The 21100-nt window shown below is 44.6% G+C and overlaps 1 long non-coding RNA gene across 1 annotated transcript in view; it reads left to right on the top strand.

Moving 5' to 3' along the window:
* LOC138577737 (uncharacterized) overlaps nt 1–20805 on the top strand; it is a 34286-nt gene extending 13481 nt beyond the window's left edge. Inside the window, exon 2 of the long non-coding RNA XR_011303978.1 lies at nt 18552–20805. This is a non-coding gene — a long non-coding RNA (uncharacterized lncRNA). The remainder of the gene's footprint in view (nt 1–18551) is intronic.
* Nucleotides 20806–21100: the final 295 nt, after the last annotated feature.

The following is a 21100-nucleotide window of genomic DNA, read 5'->3' on the forward strand; positions in this document are numbered from 1 at the left end:
AATTCCTTCCACAAGTTGAAACAATGAATAATGTTTCATCTGATGAAAGTGATCACAACAAATTGGTTATGTCTTTTAAATCTCCAACTGTATGGTTATACCAGGCGAGAAACACCAATACTGCACACATTGGTATTAACAATCGTGGTAATCGCCTAAAATGGAATTTCCAAAATCTTCACCAACCAAGAATATTCTCCATGAAATGTATAATGACCCAGTACTTCAAATTGCTATGTGGGGAAAATGCAGATATTTAAGCACACCATCTCTCCAGATCTCTCCATAAAAATCGACCATCGACATCCTTTTTACATTAAGATTCAGCAAGCCAAAGTTAATTTGAGGTGGGCCATACGTAATTTAATACATTACCCCATGAATCTACGAAATAATATGAAAAAGCAACTAAAAAAGAACTATGCTCATTGGTTGAAAGGACAAAAAATACAATTGCATCAAGAAAACAGCAAAGAAATGTTAATGCATCTGGTGAAGAAATCGAGCAGCGGCATTTGGGCATGTAGAAACGGAGTGTCTACGCGACCTCAGGTGGCTATACTAACTAACTCAGTACAGAATAAAACTTGGGAAGCATACTTTAAAAAACTTTATCAATCTCCCTTTCAGGACATAGATGGGTGGTTTCAATTTAATTCTATGCCATGCTCATTCCCGATACATTTTAATGACATTTTAGCTTGCATCAAATCCCTGAGTCAATCTAGAGCTAGTGGGCCAGATGGATTGCACAATGGTATGCTTAAAAACCATCCATACGAATGGGCATCCATCCTGATGCAAATCTTCCAGAATGCCTTTGTTACCAAGCAAATTTCGCAAACTTGGAAACAATCTATTATAGTGCCAGTATTCAAAAAGGGCAACAGAGCGGACCCAAAGGCTTATCGGCCTATGGCTCTTTTAGATTGACCGGGCAAGATCTTTGGGCGCCTTGTCCTAAATTAATTTAACGAATGGCTAGACACTGGTTGCCTGCGTGATATTTTCCAAACTGGCTTTTTCCCTGAGGTGGGCACAGGTATAAACATCATTACCTTGAATAGTATTATTTATTGAGCACATGAAAGGCAGGAAGCATTATACATCGCTTTCATCGACTTTCGCATGGCTTTTGATGCAGTACCTCGTGAGTTGCTATATATAAAGTTGATGAATAGTGGTTACCCGTGGTCAATTCTAAAATGGGTGATTGATTTGAATAGTGGTATTCGTGTGAAATTCAGATTAGATACCACTGGCCTCCTTTCTGATCCGATTAATGCTGCTCGTGGGTTGAAGCAAGGATGCCTTTTGGCGTCCGCCTTATTCAACTTTTTTATAGCAGATATAAAATCTCGATTCGAATTAATAGTGACGGACTCACCAAAAACAGATGGCATCCCAATCCAACATCTGTTATATGCGGATGATATGGTTTTACTTTCTAAAACCCCCAATGGTCTACGTGCCCTATTGAAATCCTTGGAGATCTACTGTTGAGAAAATCATATTTCAATAAACGTTGCGAAAACCAAGGTGATTCAATTTGGCACTCACAGGCAGAGATCTAAAATCCATTAATGGCCATTGCAATTAGCAAACTTGGATTCAGTCCTCTCATACGTTTATTTGGGAACTTTGATAACCCAGCAAGTGAGCTCAGTGGGATATGAAAATTATATAAAGCAAAAAGCGATCGCAACACTCTCTCAGGCCCGATTGATCAAGGTCAAGTACTGCAAATTTTCATTAAAGCCCATTATAATCTACTATTAACAAAAGTTTGTGCCTGTGGTCCCATATGGTAGTGAAGCCTTTAAAATAAAACTTGTGAATAGTGGACTGCATTGGAAGGCTATTTTTGGAAACGTGTGTTAAATTTACCAATGTCGATACCCTTAGCTATCCTGAGGCATGAGCTAGGCGTAGTGTCGCTATATGCAACTTATAAATGGAAACTTTGTTCCTTATATAGGAAATGTTTAATGGCAATTGACAGAAACTCTGAGGGGCTAATTTATATTATAGCAAGTTACCTGTTAAAATCAAAAGATAACTTTCCTACAATATGGCGAATGAAGGCACAGGGAATTCTTACACAATTGAATCTTTCTGATCTTACTTTGATCAAAAATCCTAATGCGGCTAAGAAGCAATTATGGAAGCTTGATTGGATCAAGACAAGGAATGCCTGTACTTTGTACCAGGCATTCATAGACAACCCATTCAACTTACAACGTTATGATATGGTGGAGCCTTATTTAATGCTGTTTCCAAATTCTCGCCAAAGGGATGATTTCCTGCGCTTTCGTTTAAACATATGGCCTACCCATGAAATATTATGCAGAAGAAAAATCCTACCACTAGAAGCACTGCCCTGTCGATATTGTAAATCTGCTCCTGAAACGTTAAGACATTTATGTGCAGAATGTGTAATATTACTTCCACAGAGTTTAAACCTTTATTTGAGGGATCATATATTGAGTCTACTGCAGAATTATGGAATTTGCTATTTCACACTGTAAGGAAACCTGTTGGGTATGCTACTCTGAATTTTTTGTACGGTTTAAAAATGAATAAGCAAGAAAAAATGTGTTAGTCTAACTTCCATGTTTTTAAATACATGTGGTAAAATAGATCAATTTTTTTTCTATCAAGTATTATATATGTATAAATGATGTATTTTATTAGAGAATTTTTGTTTAATGTTGAGAAAATCATTTTTTTTAATCTTGATTAAAACAACCATAAATAATTTTAAAAGGTATTGATGTAAATCTCCTGAGGCAAGATGTTATAGCCATAGCAAACTGAACTGGAATGCTGGAAAAGGACCACAGAAACCAATAAAGAAAACAGCAGGGAGATACATATCCTGCAACAGAAAGTGGAAAACTTGGAAAATCGAGCTGAAGAGGCAGAATGAAGGGCTAGGTGGAACCACATTCGCATAGTGGGGCTGCTGGAAGGCGAAGAAAATCCAGACCCCACTGAATACATCAAGGCTATGCTACAGCAAGAAATAGGAGCAGGCAAGTTATCCCAAGGATTCGTAGTGGAAAGAGCTCACAGGGCCCAGACCAGAAGACCACCGCCGGGAGCTCCGCCTCACCCGATCATAGCTAAGATACTGTGTCATAGAGACAGAGAGAAAATCCTGGAGTACTTCCCAGAAGGGCGGAACAATTTCCAGAGCCTCGGCGACCATCACAGCATACCCGGACTATACATTCCTGGTGCAGAAACGTCGCCTGAACTTTGTAACAATCAAGAGTAGTATGCAAGACTGGCCTGGAGTATGTATTGCTTTACCCCGCAAGAGTTAGGGTTGAACATAACGGCAAAGCGTTCTTCTCTGAGACCCCGGAGGATGCAGCGAGATGGATGGACAGGTTGAACTGCCCAGAAGGAACTGGTGACTGGTGATCGGGAGTCCATGGCGAAGGATAATTGAACTGCTGTTTCTCTCCTCGTGCAGGGCTAGAACTGGTGGGCTGGGGTTGAATAACGTCCCATTTGATTAGAGTGCTGCACGTACGGGGCTCTGCTAGCAGTATTGATATAAGCGCACTAGGTATTGTACATGGGAGCAACACCATAGAACACGACTTCACCCCCCACTAGGGAGTTTAGGAGGGACACTGTAGTTTAGAATCCACCTGCAGCGACCTTACACCGGCAGCAGCAAGGTGGAGGTCGAGATTCAGGGAAGCCTGAGATCCAGGGATGGAGCTGGGCAATTGTTGGGGGGACAGCGGGGTGGGAGGCGGGAAGTTATGGGCTGGGTACAGTTGAGTGGAGGGAGGGAAGGACAAGGGAAGTTGGGGGGGCGGGAGTTAGGGTGTGGTTTAAAGTGGGAAAGGGGGGTAGGTGGGAGTATTGATGACAATGCAAGGTAACAGCCCGGTATGTCCACGAACACTACTGAAACTGCACAGGAAAAGAGAAGGGAGGAGGGAGGGCGGTGTGGGCTATGGTTAAAATGGGGGACTTGAGAATTGTGACCTGGAACGTGCGGGATTAAATACCTATATCAAGCGTAACAAAATCATCATGTACCTGAGGCAGCTACAGATGGGGCCTCATTATAACATAGGCGCTCCCGTAATGAACCAGGCTTCCTTAGTGGGTCCCGCGAGGGCAGAACAGGGAACTATTAACGGGCCCGTTATTAGCTCCCTCCCCCTTCCCATTGAGCCCTATGGGGGCACAAATGGGAATGGGGATGGATTCCTTCAAGGAGGAATTACCGGGCCTCCAAAGTACTCCAAAGTTGGAATGACCCGGTTATTTCTCATTGAAGGAACCTTTACTGGGAGCTGGAATGGAGGCAGCCATGCCCTTTTTAAGGGCATGGCTGCCTCCATACTCTTAATGAGGCCCATAGACATAGCAATGTTACAGGAAACCCACTTGACAAAAGAAAAACTGGAGTTGATGAAGAGGAAATGGAAGGGGACCGCCATTGGTGCCACGTATTGAGTGTATGCTAGGGCAGTCCTCATATGGATAGCACCCCATGTTCCCTTAAAACTACTACAGCAGAAAGTAGGAGCTGATGGGAGAATAACGCTAATCAAGGGGTTGCTGGGCAATAAAATAGTCAACTTGATTAACATCTACGCCCGAACAATGACACCGCGCAATATTTCAGAAATATATACGCCACTGTAAGCCCATAAATGGGCGGAACAGTCATATCGGCGGGAACTTTAATTGCACACTAGACCCCGTGATGGACGGGTCGGATGACAAGATGACCAGACCGAATCCAGCGGCTAAGGCCCTTGCTTCCTTCAAACAAGATTTTCAGATGACCGAGATATGGAGGGAACTGCACCAGCTACACAGAGTATTCATGCTATGCAGCTCCACATGACCTGCACACCAGGTTGGATTACATATTTGTGGAAGATTCCTTAGTAGAGGAGATCAGAGAGGCAGAGTACAGAGCAGCAGTCCTGTTGGACCACGCACCGTTGGTCGCGACATGGCAGATCTCGCCGCCCAGCGGAGATGCTCAAGGACACCACCTTCAGGGAAGACTTAAGGAAAACCATACAGGAATATTTTGAGATAAATGTGGGAAGTGTTGAGTCAGCCAGAACGCCTTGGGGAAGCATTTAAGGTGGTAGTGAGTGGGGAGGTGATCTCCAAGTGGCTATCTTACAAGGGGGGGGGATAGTGGCAGACTTGCAGTCTACAGAAAGGGAGATCGAAGAGCCAATGCATGCAGGGCCTGGGAGGGCAGAGACTGCAACGTCTAACAGAGAAGTGCAAGGCCCAGTGGGAGAGATTGTGCAACCTGAACTACAGGAAATACGTGGAAAGGCAGCAGGCTGAAGGGGATAAACCAGGCAGATTGCTGGCCTGGCTGTGCAAAAGCAAAACCCAGAGACAAGTGATACGAGAGGTGAGCCGCGAAGACGGCACACACGCAGACACCCAATAGGGGGTGAATGAGTGCTTTCAAAGATATTGCCACAAACTGTACACAGACGTGAGAGAAAGTGAAGGTGAAGGACTTGACATGAATGAAGCATTAGAGGAGATAATCCTGCCCAGTTTAGGGGACGCAGAAAGAGATAGACTAGAAGCTCCACTTGAACTGGAGGAACTAGAACATGTAATCCACACCCTACCCACTAGCAAGGCCCCCGGGCGGACGGTCTCCCTGGCGAGTTTTATAAAACATACATGTCAGACCTGCTCCCACACCTGTTAGCTATGCTAAATGAGGCGCTCGAAAAGGGCAGGCTAGCGGAGACCATACGGGAGGCGAACATCGTCCCACTCCTCAAACTGGGCAAAATAAACATGGACTGTGGATCCTATAGACCGCTATTGATGTTGAATCAGGATAGCAAGATCCTCACAGCAGTGATGGCGAATAGGCTGAGACCACTGATCGGTTCCCTAATGCACCACGATCAAACGGGATATGTCCCCCAGCGGTGCATCTCCAACAATCTCAGAAGATTGCACCACATCGTAGATCAGACCAAGGAGAGCACCCAGGAATTGGCAATAGTCTCGCTAGACGCAGTCAAGGCTTTCGACTCAGTCAAATGGCCATGGCTGCTAGAGAAATTTGGAATAGGACCTGGGTATTTACAATGGGTGAAACTAGTGTATAATGAACCAATGGCCAGGGTCCGGATGGGACCCGTGGTTTCCGAGCGATGGACTTTGAGCAGAGGCACTAGACAGGGATGCCCTTGGTCTCCGATGCTATTTATCCTGGCGATAGAACCAATAGCAGCATACCTCAGGTATTATTATGGGGAGGTGGGCATTAAGACGCATGGAGAGCAGCACCTGATATCGCTATATGCAGATGACATGCTGCTGTATTTGCAATACCCGGAAGAAAATCTGCAATACATATTGGAGGTTCTAGAAAGGTTTGCACGGTTGTCGGGCATAACAATAAACCCACGGAAATCTAGCATATTTCCCCAGGGCAGATATATAGGTGTGCCAAAACGCGCATTCCCTGTGTTACAGAGCAATTGGGCGGTGGATACCTTCCAATGTTTGGGCATTGATATATACCATAAACCTGAAAATGAACATGAAAACACAGTGAAAGCAGTGAAAGGAATAATCCAACGTAGTATGACATTTTGGACGAGGTTGCCCCTGCACTTGGTGGGGAGGACAGCCTTGCTCAAGATGATAGTACTACCTAGGTGGCTACCCAACTTGTCAAATGTCCCATACTTCATACCCAAACGATTTTTCTCCAACCTGCATAGCATCTGCAGAGGGTTCATTTGGCACAACACCTGGAACCGGATAGCCCTCTGGAAATTGCAGAACCCACATGAATAGGCAGGGATAAAGCTGCCCAACTCCGAGGTGTATTATCTAGCAGGCCAGCTACAGTACGTAGCTAGATGGTTATCTGAGTATACTAACACTGAGTTAAGGCTATTAAGGACGGAAAGTGCACCTTACTTCCTAAACGAGTGCATGTGGGTGACAGACCCCCGGAAGAAAACAGATCGGCGTTGCTGGCCCTGGGCAGAAAGTTCTGGCACAGAGCCTGCGCCGTAATGGGGAACCCACAGCCGTGCTCCCCGCATATCCCTCTTGTAAGACTAAGGGGCATAGAGGAACAATTGAGGCGGGCCATTCGGGAATACTGGGAACCAGTGGGTGTGACAACAGTGGGAGATGTATGGCAGGAAGGGGAAAAAATGGAGTTCGGCACATTGATAGAAGATACGGGCTTACATAGTGGACAGTATATCACATACGCTAGGCTGATGAAACTATTATTTAAGATGTGGTCAGAAACAGAACTGACCCAACAACCAGACACATTAATATAAACTTTTCAAGTGGTGTCAGAAGGAGGTCACAAAGTCTCCAGAATCTATGAGATATTGATGTCCAAGGTGGGTAAAGAGGTGGTCAAGGTCAGGCAGGGATGGGAAGAGGAACGTGGGGAGTATATAGATGATAGACTTTGGGAAAGGATGCAAAGAAGGATGCAAAGATATCATAAAGTCTCAAACGCCCGGTTGCAGCAGATTCAGTTGTGCATCACTCACAGAGCATATATGACCCCAAAGAAAATTGCCAGGTTCGCGAAGGTGGCTAAGCAACACTGCCCAAAATGTGGGGCGGAAAACGTGGGGATGGTACACATGTTTTGGGCCTGCCCTGAAATCACAAGATATTGGGAGGAGATAGCAGGCCGACTGGCGGACAAAGGGATTAGACTGGTCGTAGACTCTTTGTGGGCATGTATGGTGGGGGGCATCCCTAGACCGCGTAAACTTAAGCATGTGAGCAAGCTTAAAGACCTAGCTTACATTTTGGCTAACCGTAGGATCATCATGGGATGGAAGGTACGGGAAAGACCCAACATAAAAACCTGGTGGAGGGACCTCCTAAAATGGGCGGACGCAGAAACTGTGGTTTGGAGGGAGGCGGCTTGCAGAGGTGGGGAAGAAGAAACAGGAACATTAACAGAGTGGCAGCATCTGGTGGCATCCTCGAAATGCACGGTCCCAGAAACACTGGACACAGACAATTCAACAGATGAGACAGAGACAGCGGTGGACTAACATACTGTGGTTGTTGAATATGGGATTGGGCGTGGGCGGGGGGTTGAAGTTTATTATGCACCATGTTGAGGTGCACTGTTTATTGTTTGTGGATAACCAATAAAAAAAGTAATAAAAAAAAAGTTTGTATCCGCCTTTGGCACATCATCAAATTACTTACCACCTGTGTCCTCTAAGAGGTCACTGTATGATTAGTGAACAGCGCAGAACTAGAGACCCAGCAGTGAAGTTTGCAAGTGCTGGTCTGGCCACAACAATCATGCCTGAACAAGTTCTGTGCTCTGTTTAGCAGTATGCCTATCCCCATATCGTAAACGAGAATTTTACCTAAGTTTATGAGCTCTTGCCTTTTTGTTTCTTACGGGCACCATAGAGACTTGGCACCCCCTCTCTCAATCTGCAGTAATTTTCAGACCAAAAATAACTTGTCCCAGTCCTTTTATTATTTGAGGAAAGTCCACCAGTCATGATAGGAATCACACTACACAACCTAAAATATACTTTTCTTTTGTTTTTTTTATCCCCCTACCTTTTTCATGGAAGAGCCCATTTAAAAAACGACCTCTCCCATCATCTATCATGCTGTCTGTTTTTTCTGTGTCTCTGAGCTTAGGCTCTCAGGTTGAGTGTGCACCAGAACAGCAGATTTACTGCCTTCCAAACATCGCTAGGACTTACGTCACCCCAGTCAGTGCATTGAATGAGAAGCTGGAGCAGGAGATGAGGGTTCAGGGTTGGATCTTCAGGCTCAAGGTGGACTTACACCCTGCGAGGGCATAGGAGCAGTTTGACTGTTGAAACTGGTAAGAGAAGTGCCCCTGCTCTTCAGCTCCTCCGCTGTGCACCATGGAAGGAGAGGAAATGGAGCACGAAGGGAGGGTGCCTGGAGATAGTTCCCCAAGGCCTAGGTCTTAGGCAAGCTCCTCTATCATATTTTCCAATGTAGCAGAGAGGTGGAAGAGTTCCTCTCTATCGCCCTGCATTGCAGCCCCTTTCCCGTGCCCCATGGCAGGAGCTACCTTTTGACTGAGAAGCTTGCAGACGTGGAATGCTGGAAACCTTATGCGCTAGCCCCACCCCACTAATTAACTGAGCGGCCCAGGCCCCAAGAACAGAATATTGGATGCTGAAAGTCCGCCTTAAGGCCCAGATGGATACTCCCAGTATGGGTGATCTGCCTGCAACCCTATGTGCTATATGGGGTCCTGGTGACACTAAATCTACCAGTAAGAGCACCAGGGAAATCATCAGCTGTAGCCCTGGGGCAAGCCCTTTCACAGCAGGATCTCCACAGTGACCTGAGAGACTTGCAGTCCTCCCTCACAAAGGCATTTCAGGGCCACTTTCAACTTATGAGATCAGACCTTAATGCGACAATGGTCGAGATGAAAACAGAAGTGGGCCAATTGAGGGAAAGGACTGTGTCAATAGATGCAACTTGGAGCAAGGCTCTAAGCCCCTGCTAAAAGGTCCTTCCCACCTGGAAAATAAATACATAGTGAGACACTTTCACAGAATAACTGTCAAATTTATTTAGTATCATGAAAGCACTCGAGCGGATAGAGGCTGAGGCGACTAAAGGTTTTGCTAAGGCTCTCTGCCTTACTTGCCGTCTTTAGCCCTTAAATACGGTTTTCTTAGCTGCATTGGCATGATACGTAAATAACACACGGTCCTTGAAAGGTAAGTTCACTGACGGGGTGAACAGAAAGTTTGGTGAATAAAAATAGTGAAATACAAATAGACATGCAGTGGGGCGGGGGGCGTGGGGGGTGTTGAACATTTGTTCTTTTCTATCCTTGGCTTGAGCTCAGAGGCAAGAGTCATCACCTGCTAGTATTTGAGTGCTATTTTGACCTCAGCTGTTTCCTAGCTTACGAGCAGTGCCATCAACTTAACCCGCACACACAGAGGTTGTTTGGATTACTGTTTGTGGACCACGGCAAAACTCTTGTGACATTTTATAGAATGAAAACTGGTGTTCATATAATGTATTCTTTCACAACTGACCACCCCGAACCTACAGGAGGTGGTGATGGATTTCAAAGACCAGTGAAGCGATCGAACAACTGAATACTGCTACACAGAACCTGGCGGCGCAAATAGAAGACCTGGAGAATAGATCAAGAAGGGTTAACATTAGGATTAAAAATATGCCGGAAGACGTTACCGACCAGGAACTCAAAACGCAGGCTCAGATAAGATTTGCAGAAATCCTGGCGTATATCGCACCACACCTAAAGACGGGGGTAATCTAGCGAAAAGAACCCTCCAAAAGTGAGCATGTCACCAATGGCAAAAGGGTAGAATCGGGGATCGAAATTAAGGTTGTATAAGTGGGAGCTAAAAGCAGCTCCTGGGTATCCAGCATTAGCCAGTGACCAGGAGCTACCACGGTGGGACCAGGAGCTTTTACATAGCTGTCTGTAAATCTAATTTCCAAATAAACTGCACAAATATCATTTCGGCCATTCTTTATGAGCTTTAAATGTTGAATAGATGTGCACTAAAGTTTATTTATAGATTGTCCCCAACGCACATAGGTGTGTTTGTTCTGCATCAGTTGGCCTGGGAGCCAAAAGTAGATTCCGGTAGCTGTTGGTGTCAAGCTAACTAGGCTCTTCTAGGCTACATGCAGGAGCTAAATGGCTCCCAGCTCTCAATTTCGAACCCTCAGCATGTACAGAGGCGTTTGAAGGCAGCAGGGGGAGGTGAATGGTAACTGGAGTGAGCATAGCCAGAGGTGTGTTGGAGGAGCAATGGGTTATCACATCCTGTGTACCAAAAGGGTGAAAATGCCCTGGAGGGGTGGGGATTGAGCGGGGGAGGTTGAAGTGGCGGGGGGCTTCTGTTAATGGGGTCTGGGGTAATGAGGGAGGTTCTTTTGGGGAAGGGGTGTTGGCGAGACAACAGTATCTGGATTTAGGGGTTCTACAGTGTTGTTGGGGGAGCGTGGGTTCCCGATTAACGTTACTGGCGACAGAGGGGGCGTGGACGGGAAGGAATATACTGTGGCCTCGATTTTTATGCCCCTTATAAGGGTGAAGAGTCATTTTTGAAGGACCTCTTGATTACACTTGAAGGGTTCTCAAAAGAAAATATCATGATGGGGGCAACTTGTCCTGGTCCCGGGAACTGGATAGGAGTACAACTGGGGCTTCGCATAGGGGAGGGATTTCATCTAAGTCCTTACAGGAGAAATTTGGCAATGTGGAGGGAGGTAAGGGGGCGGGATGTCCATAACTCCCAGTCCCATATAGATTATATTTGGGTCTTGGTACCCTTAATAGAGGCAATCAAGGGGATCGAGGTGGGGCTGATTGGTATAGTAGATCACGCCGTATGTGGGGGTGGAAAACTCCAGGAGACATAAGTGATCTGGATTGTCAAAAAAGATCTAGAAGGCATGTACGCCCGCTTCTTCGACATAAACAAGTTAGAAGACACCAGTGAGAGCACAGGGTGGGATGCCTTTAAATCAACTATTAGGGGGGAAGCTCATTGCTATGAAAGCAGTGAGAGAAAAACAATTTAAGGTGTTGGAAGCCCAACTTGAGGGGGGAAGTAGAGTAGTGCAGGAAAAGGAATCTGCCCCCTCCACCCCATCCAAAGGAAAGCATATAGGGAATATAGGCAGGCTGTGGGCCAGTGCTAAACCTCTCCAAACCAAAAGAGCGGGTAAGTATCTTGATACACTGTTAAGGGATAACTAGGTTCTAGGGTTATTTTCGCAGTAGATGATGAGCAGGGAACAGCTGATGTACACAAGTGCCCCGCATAATAAATGTTTTTCATGGATTTGTACTCTTCTCAGAATCCCCTGGAACACTTATAGTGGATTACCTGGACAAGGTGCAATTAGCAAAATTGGGAATGCGTTGGGTGGGGAAATTGGAGAGGACGAGGGTTGCATAGTTATCAAGTCATTGCCTTTTAATACTTCCCTGGGGCGGATGGTTTAATGACGGGCTTTTATAGAACATTCAGTAGGGTAATTATTCCGTACCTTACTAGCTTATTTAATTACTTGCGGAAGATGGGGCAAATTGTGACCTTTATGGAGGATGCAAAAGTGACACTTCTTACAAAACCTAATGAGGACCCCCACCAAGTGTGGCCCTTATCGGCCCATAGCCTTAATTAATGTTGATGTCAAAATGTATACCAAGATTTTGGCCAACAGGCTAGAAGGTTTCCTTCCCACCCTTATCCACCCGGACCAGTCGGGGTTCATCTTAGGCTGTCAAACCTTTGACAACATACGGAGGACTTCATGCTCTGAAGATGAAAGCAATCCCTAGGTTGCTGTACACTGCACAGGCTATCCCAATGCACATATTAGAAACAGATCTTCAGAAGTTGCACAAAGCTGAGTTTCAATTTATTTGGAAGGGCAGGTCACCTAGGTTTTCACTTAAATTGCTGATGCGGTGCATATGGTAGGGTAGATTGAGAGGACCAGATCCCCGGAGGTATTTGAAGGCAGCCCATTTGGCTCTCGTGATGGACTGGTAAACAGGAAGTATGGATATGGAGTGGTCATTTGTCAAGCAAGCAGCTACTAAGATTCCATTAAAGTGGATTCCCTTCTTGGCACCAAAAGATAGGCATTGCTGGGGTAGATTATTAAGTGCCTCTGTTTTTGGTGTAAGGTTACAGTTCTAGCTGTACCATTGGTTTAAAAAAGTTCCTCCGCATAAGGGGCATATGACCTCAGTGTTATGGTAATTCAGGCTTTTCCCCAAGTGTATTCACAGCAGGTTAATTTTGTGATTGGCTTTGAGTGATTGGGGTTCAGAAACAGAAATCGGGCCCAATGGTCATGGTCCTTGGGTGTCCCTTCCTGATGCCAGCATTGCTAGTGATTCCCTCAAACTCACCAGGCTCTATGTGGTAGTTGTGACCGAGCATCCCAGGCCTACCTCTCAAGAGGTGGAGTGGAGTGGTTCACCGGTACAGTAAAGACTTTTCATTAACAGCCAGTAAAAGATTGCCCACACACTATATTTATGTAAAGAATACATTTTGATTCAAGAAAAGGTACATTTGTGAAACGGGAGATGCAACAATATGTCAGGCAGGTAAGAGCTTAAGTGATAGTTTTAAGAGAGTCCTTCCTGAAAAAAACTGCTTTAACTGAGATATACAAATGATTTTTGGTTCAGGCAGACACAAGACACTAAGAGGGACAAGTATTGTGGTTCGGGTCAGTCTTTGACGGGAAAGGGTTATCTTAGTGCGAAAGTGTATCCTACGAATAGTTTAGGAGCAGTTCTTGGAACTGGAGAAACGGAACCAGAGTCCTTGCCTGGGATCCTGTGTCATTGGTTCTTGTGTCTGTTCAGCTCTGAAGAGTCTTCGGGATCCTAGCAGCAAAAGAGTACCTGCTTCTGGGTCTGACGATGCAGACGCACAGTCATGTGCTTCAGGGAGAAAAGGCCTTTGAGCAGATTCTGTGATCTAGTTTATTCCACTGGATCATGGGAGAAGAGCCCCACTGTGGGTTTCTTGTTGTTTCTTCAAATTCTGCGGAGCTTGAAAGCATTCTGGTGCAAAGCCTCCATCTGTCCTCGAGCAGAAGGTTTTTGAAAGGGCCAGCTTTAGACAACGAGTGGGCAGGGGTGAGGGGTGGCTGCTTTTATCTTTTTTGGGAATCTGTGAGTGAACACCACTGCACCCAATTAAACACCAAGCAGCATTCAAAAGAGTAGTGGGTCAGCCAATGGCCCGCCATCCATCCCTCCAAGCACATCCAAGCATGCAGACAGGCCACTTGCACAAAGGATTGAATCCACACTTCCCCATACGGGCACCTGCATATGCCAGTGAGAACCTGTCTCAGACTGACATCCCCCAGTTTGGGACAAATACAGCCAATGGCCAAAAATGAGGCAAGGGCAAGCCATGTGACTCCTCCGGTCATTTTGGGAAAGGCAGCCTCCTTTTTGGTGAAAGAAGGGGGTGGAGGGTTCACAAATAACTGCCAATTCCACCGTGTGTTGGAACAGATTTATGAACCAACACACAGCCATACCAAAAAAGCCTGTTCTACCAAATGCTTTATTTGGGTGGGTGGGGTTCTCGGGGGAGAGAGAGATACATTTCTAGGGCTTGTGATCTGTTTAGGTTCATATGCTGTGCATGATTCGCTATCTAGCGGTATGCACGGAGTATTACATTTGTTTTCTTCAGAATGACAAAATGTTCGTCAAAAGTGGTGTTCTTTCAGAATATACTTACCTTACATATTTTGATACCCATACAGCCCCACGGCACCTATGCCCTCGGATTTGTTTTTTCCCCCGCTGTTGGTCACGTCACAAGAGTGGAGTGGAAAGGAAAATTAAACAGTGGCGATGCCTCCATGAGGCGAGACCAAACGTCAACAGCAATTTGTTATTAGGGGCCAATCAAATAAAAAGAATGATTCAATTGATGCATATAATTGTTGGAACCCTAGACCCCATTAGCCCACCGCATGAAGGCTACACCTTTTTAAGTTCTGCCTGGAATGCAACAGACCCTTCCTGTGACTCAATACTCAATCGATTTTGCAACAAGTTACCTGAAGGACCCTTGCACCTTTTGTAGAAATGAAATTGGTCAAGACCCTCAAGAATTTAGTGCTGGGCAACCTAGTCCATGGAGGTGGTACACTGCGTCTGCAAATCCAGAGGCATCCGACGTGGTGCATAAGTGTCAAATTAGCGGATCAGGGGGCACAAACGGAACCCAAAGATCCAGAGATGTGCAAACTCCTAAACATGGAGCTATAAAGGTTCTGTTGCAGTCGGCCCCTATCTCCGCAAAGAACACTGTAAAGTTAATTTATGAGCCACAAAATGGCAGCTACATGACTGAGAAGAAAGCCACACTTTCGAGGCAAAAGACACACGGATGTATCCAGTCTCCAAGTAGTCTACCTCCTCTAAAGGGCCACTAAGTTGTAGCCGGAAAAAGTTCTGACGCCACTGATGTACCCAAAGAAGGGCGGTGGGGGCGGTTCGTTAGGCTATGAAAACTCGACTTGTGGCTAACAGCGAGAAGCCGCCAAGAGAACAAATCCACATTGCGTGACAAATACGCTAAAAATCTTCCTTTCTTTCTGCAGTCCTGATCTACGGTCCAACTTCTCAGAGGTACCCAACAGATAATGAACCATTCCTTTTTCCCTCTACATCACCCTATTCCTATTCCATTTCACCTGTATCCTCTTTATCTTCTCCCATACTCCTATTCCTCCACAAACTAAGATCTAGATACACGGGGCAAAATGAGCCAAACTCCAGACAAGCCATTTGCTAGGAAACCACTACAGTGGCGATTGTGTGCAGTATAAAAGACTTGTAGCATAATATTGGTGCACCATTGCAGTTTTTATAGAGCAAACGCCACAAACACATTATGTAAACCTATAGATGCAAGATATGTTTTCGGGTTATATTTTCGGAACGCATGTTTCTTGAAGATGCCTAACAATTGCAATGAGCGTACAATTCATCTACGGGGGGCTGGTGTTTGTTTTATTTCTTTTTCAGAGTTAGATGATTTTGGATATTGTAGCCCATGCAAATCAAAGGGGGCACACAAACTTTAATTTCAACACAAATAATGTACATTAAACATTATTGTACACTTCCACCACTCTTTGGTGGCCACTGTTGGCCCCCTTGTACAGTTTGACCTGTAATTAAAGCATCACAGGTCAAGAAATGGAACTTCTAAAAAGTCCCTTCCCCCCCAAGATCTCTGATCCCTGATGTCTGTTCTGGCTATTTGAAGTTGTTGATTTCGCAAGTGTGTTGTCACCGTGCTCTGTAGTGTTCGCTGTCCAATGTATTTACTGGTGCTTGTGTCAGAGAGGTGTCTGCTCCAAGCATTTAAGGACGGGAGATTTCCTAAGACTATTTCCGGGCTCAGCATGTACTTTAGTATCGTTCCCGCATGCACCTGTAATTGCAATTGCTTATTTATAACGAGCTTAATACCCAGAGACTTCTAGGCACAGACCCGGGGATCGGACCCGTTTTCCTCTGTGTCATCTTGCATCCAAGGTGAGTGAGTTGCCCCTGAACTAAGCTCCCGGTCCTGTTCGCCATTGCTCACTATGCATAGATTTTGCTTCAGATGAGCTCAGTGGGTAATTATGCTTCAGTAGGCAAATATGTGTGGCCTCTGCACAGACACCACCTGGCATGCTGACGTACAAGGCCTCCTGTACGCATGTCCTTTTTTAAAACTTCCTGGTGTGTAAAACCTATTCCGTATGTGAAATTGGCCTAAAGCAAGCACATTTGCACTTGGCATCGGTTCACGGAACCGTGTTGGCGGCACAGGCTTGGAACGAGTTGCCAGAAGCACTTCCGAAAGGAGGAAAATCATCTGGTTTTTAGGAAATCTTTAAAAACCATACTGTTCATGTAAACACTCTGCGACTGGGCTGCTTCTTTCATCTAACTTGTTCTTTCTGTTTCAGCGCCTGGACACCCAAGGGCTTTGGCGCTATACAAATAAAGTAACATTAGTGTGTGCAGAGTCGCAAGACTAATCACCTGCTGCTAAGGTCGGCGATGCTGAAACTGCTGAACATCTTGCACTTGGTTTTGACTCCAGTCATTTTTTTACCAACTTCCTAGTATACCCTTCATTTGCTTCTTTTAGAGAATGATATTGGGCCACATTACGAGTTTGGCGGTAGCCGTGCCCTTAATAATGGAACGGCTACTGCCAAACTCTATACCGGCACCCACGAATAGGCCATTACCGGCCCATTATGATTTCAATGGGCTGGTAATTGCCCATTCGCGGGTGCCGGTATGGCCGGGCTTCTGATCCCCATTCTGCCCAATAGGGAATGGGGGTGGGGTGCATGGTTGCACCGGCACCATTTATAACAGTGGCGGTGCAATCACAAGTTCTACTCGCGGGTGCCGCTCTGCATGCCTGGTCTGACCAGGCGTGCAGAGCGGAGCGGCACCCCCGAGCAGAACTCGTAATGTGGCGGTATGGTAACAACGGCGCTGGTAGCACTAGCGGCGCCGTTGTTGCCTTACTGCCACATTCGTAATGCGGCCCCTTGTGTCAGGACATAAGATTGCAAGTTTTCAGGTTTTCTGGAAGTTCCGATTTCATTTTGCTTAGCAGAAGAGTGTTTCAAAGCTGATTTTTAAAAGCTTGCAGTACATTGAACAGGCACTATATTAAAGCTCACTGCTCTCTCGCGCCTCTTTCTGTCTCTACAACTCGCAGCATCATGTTGCAAAGTTGAGGGGGGAGGAACTGGGTGAGACGGAAAAGACTGCTAGTCATTGCCCACTTAAACCCATGCAGCATGGCATGAAATCCATTCCCTGGGCATGTGCTCTCTGACCATTTACTATCATTTGGATCCCAAGTGCATACAACCGCCTAGCCCTCTCCAGCTCTACTGAAAAGTCGGGGGAGGGGTGGTAATCGGGACGGGGAAAAGGAAGGGGAGGCTGCAAATGCAGAAGGAGTGGGCACATAGATTGATATTGGCAAAGACAGAGGAGAGACTGACATTGGCAAAGGATGAAGAGTGACTGATTTAAAGCATTCTTTAACAAAGGGAGGGAGATCACAAAAGACAGAAGTGAGACTAAAATGAGACAATCGGAGCATGGCTAGAAGAGTGCTGATAAAGGGAGTAAGGAATGTAAAAAGGCGCTGACGTGGACTTGGGCAGTAGCGCAGAGGATAGAGAGAAGAAAAGGATAAACGCACATTGGTGATAAGGGCAAGCTGGAAGAAGTAGAAAAAAAGATTGGGATAAGATGGGCAGGAAGATAAAAAAGGAGCAGGTGCAGACAGGAGGGGTTTAAAAGGAAACGGATAAATCCCGTTGGTGCACCTGAGGCTATACAAGCGACAAGAAATCCGGTGGGTAACTGGGTTAAATGGAGTTGAAGATGAAATGATGAAAAATATAGAATTTGTACTGAAGGGGAGAACACGATGGTGGTAGGGACGAGCACAAAATAGTTCCACATGAACATTAGAATTTAAGATAAAATATGAGGTTCTTTGAAGAGATCATGCTGAGCAAAAGCCTCCCTAACAAAATGTAAATCCGTCGGGAGGATGGTATTTCTCACTTGCAAAAATAAGTTGAATGTCAGACCTGGGTATTTTACAGACCATTTGAACACAAGCAGCAGTAATTCAGCATTAACCCATTGTCTGGCAGATTATATATCGGGCCTACTCCCAGAGAGTTCAGTACAGGCTCGTTGGGGTTCACTGCATACAGTGTTGACGATTTTGTAAACACTCCATTCTTTTCACTCTTTTGCAAATGGCCATCACATGATATAATATGTATATCACTTGGAGTCTAAGGGTTATTTTTACACTGCACAATATAAGCCCTGTCACAAGGTATCGAATCATTCATTAATTTACAATGTACTAAATAAACATGAAGTAAATTTCATTCTTTGTATCCCACAGTGAATGGAACCAGGTACAGATAAGAGGAGAATCATCAAAAAAGAGGAACTTCTGAAATGGAGCCTCGTCAAATATTATCAAGGAACCTGAAGGAGCAGGTTATACAATGTCTAAAGCAAAAAGAAGCTAGCAGAGCACAGAGCTTTTCACAAAATTTTCAGAGAAAACTCTCAGAACAGATATCGGAGCATTGCGTGGAAAATGAAACGAATACCAACTCAATCAAAAGAAAGAGAAAAGAGACAGGACTGAAAGCCTGCACATGTGCCATATGCGGGAAGTGCTTTAGCCGGTCATCAAGTGTAATTCTTCATCAGAGAAGGCACACTGGAGAGAAGCCATACAAGTGTGGTGAATGTGGGAAGTGTTATTGCTGGGCTTCAAGCTTGATTCTGCATCAAAGAACGCACACAGGAGAAAAACCTTTTCGGTGTAGTGAATGTGGAAAGATTTTCCGCCAGACATCTAGCCTCATCATTCACCAAAGAAAACACACTGGAGAGAAGCCATATTCGTGTACTGAATGTGGTAAACATTTCAGGCACTCCTCAAGCCTAAATGTTCACCTTCGAACGCACACCGGAGAGAAGCCATTTTCTTGTGTTGAATGTGGAAAATGTTTTAGCCAGTCGTCACACTTAATAACCCATAAGAAGACCCATACTGGAGAGAAACAGCATAAATGTGATGTGTGTGGAAAGTGTTTCAGTCAGTCGGGAAACCTTATAACTCACAAAAACATGCACACAACTCTCAGATTACAAAAAACACACAAAACCTTTGTTAAGTTGATAGAAGTTTCGATTCCAAATGACTACTATATTTTACGCATGGAAAGGCTAAAACTTTTAAAAAAACAAGAAATGGAATCTGAAGAAAGTATTATAGAAATCACAAGTGATATTGACTAAGTGACATCTGTTTATATCTTCAAGAAAAAACTCAAGATCCTCCGACCTTATCAGTTGTATGTCATTCTATATCGAGACAGACCAATTCGGCACTATGCAAGAAACGTCGATCATTCATATTACTTGGCCTTACTCCACATTACCATATATTTATTTAATCTTGTTTCAGCAAAAAAGAAATAAAATCCAACGTAGACATGTTTCCACAGAAAGAATGTACCTACAAACATCAGCAATATGAATAAAACACTGGCAGATATCTATCATGATAGATGCATGATCGATAAAACAGAATACCCTATAATGTATCGGCACCAGAGAGAAACTGGAGCCACGTGTACAACAGGATGCCTCATAATTGGAGGATCATGTGTAAAGTTTCCTAATGAGCTACTAGGAACGGGATGTATTCATGAAAGAAAGATAAACTGCTCTAACTATAACTAGCGATATATCCAACCCTGTTATTACTCTGGCATTGGTTATGGGCAAAATAAATTATTCATTAGATGTCAACATTGAGAATTAAAGGCTGGAACAAAGTACTCCATTCCAATTATCTTTAAGTGAAAAATGAAATCTACATTCAATTGTCAAGGCCCAAATACACAGGATGCCCCAAAAATATTTAACCACCTGCACTACAGGAAATGCTACCTTTGGCACTGTTGCAAGCACTCACACAAGGACGTATTAATTTGAGAGCACACTAGAATACCCTTTCACAAAAATGAAGTTTTTCTCCTCTAAATGCTCGAATGCAAAAAGACACTCATCTTGGAGACTTGCATTCTAAAGACAATGTGACAAGTGTTTCAGTTCTCAAAATGCCTGGCTTATACTGGCTAATAGTCCTTTCGTATTCATCATAAATTCAAAATGATACACTGTGCTTTCCCTGATGTGACATAATCGGTGAAGAGCTTTGATAAAAGTTAAAATATATGAATTTTCACATTCCGGTGTGCGATTTTGCTTTATGGAGATTTCATATTGTTCTAAACAACACATTGTTATTTGAAAGGTTTCCTAGGTACATGTGAAAAATGCATTTTTTATGTTTGCAGTAGCTTGCACTGTTCATTGTCCGAAACTGTTCCGCATTAGTTCCATGAATCTTTTTGGATACTCTTCTCCCTTTGTGATCTATAGATGATTATAATTAACTGCATTTGGATGATGACGTTCCGATAAACTGTCCACATAAAACTCTTGATTTTATAATGCAGTTAATTTTTTATTTTAAAATTTGTTTATTGGCATTTTGTTATATTTGCAAACACTGCACCTCTTTCTGTGCCAGCTTCAGTATCAATAAACAAGTCTGGATACTTATACAGCAACATGTTAAACAATAAGTACAAACAACAATGAACAGTAACTATCTCTGGTGTCAATCCAAGTCCAGTTTCACTGGTGACCGATAGGGCGGATGCTCCTGTCGTGGGAAGGGGGGGGGGACATGGACCAGACCAGGGGGTCATTGTGTCTCACGATGGACCTATTGAAGTTGGTGTCTTTTTTCTGCAGTGGTCGGGTGTGCTTCCTGCGGGTTATTCAAGGAGGTTTATCATCAGGGGAGTGGAACAGTTTTGTCATGATATTTTTCCATGCAACCAGCGCCATACTCGAGTCTTC

This window comes from Ambystoma mexicanum, chromosome 1p (assembly GCF_040938575.1).
Source record: "Ambystoma mexicanum isolate Mex_15411 chromosome 1p, UKY_AmexF1_1, whole genome shotgun sequence".
Classification (NCBI taxonomy): domain Eukaryota; kingdom Metazoa; phylum Chordata; class Amphibia; order Caudata; family Ambystomatidae; genus Ambystoma; species Ambystoma mexicanum.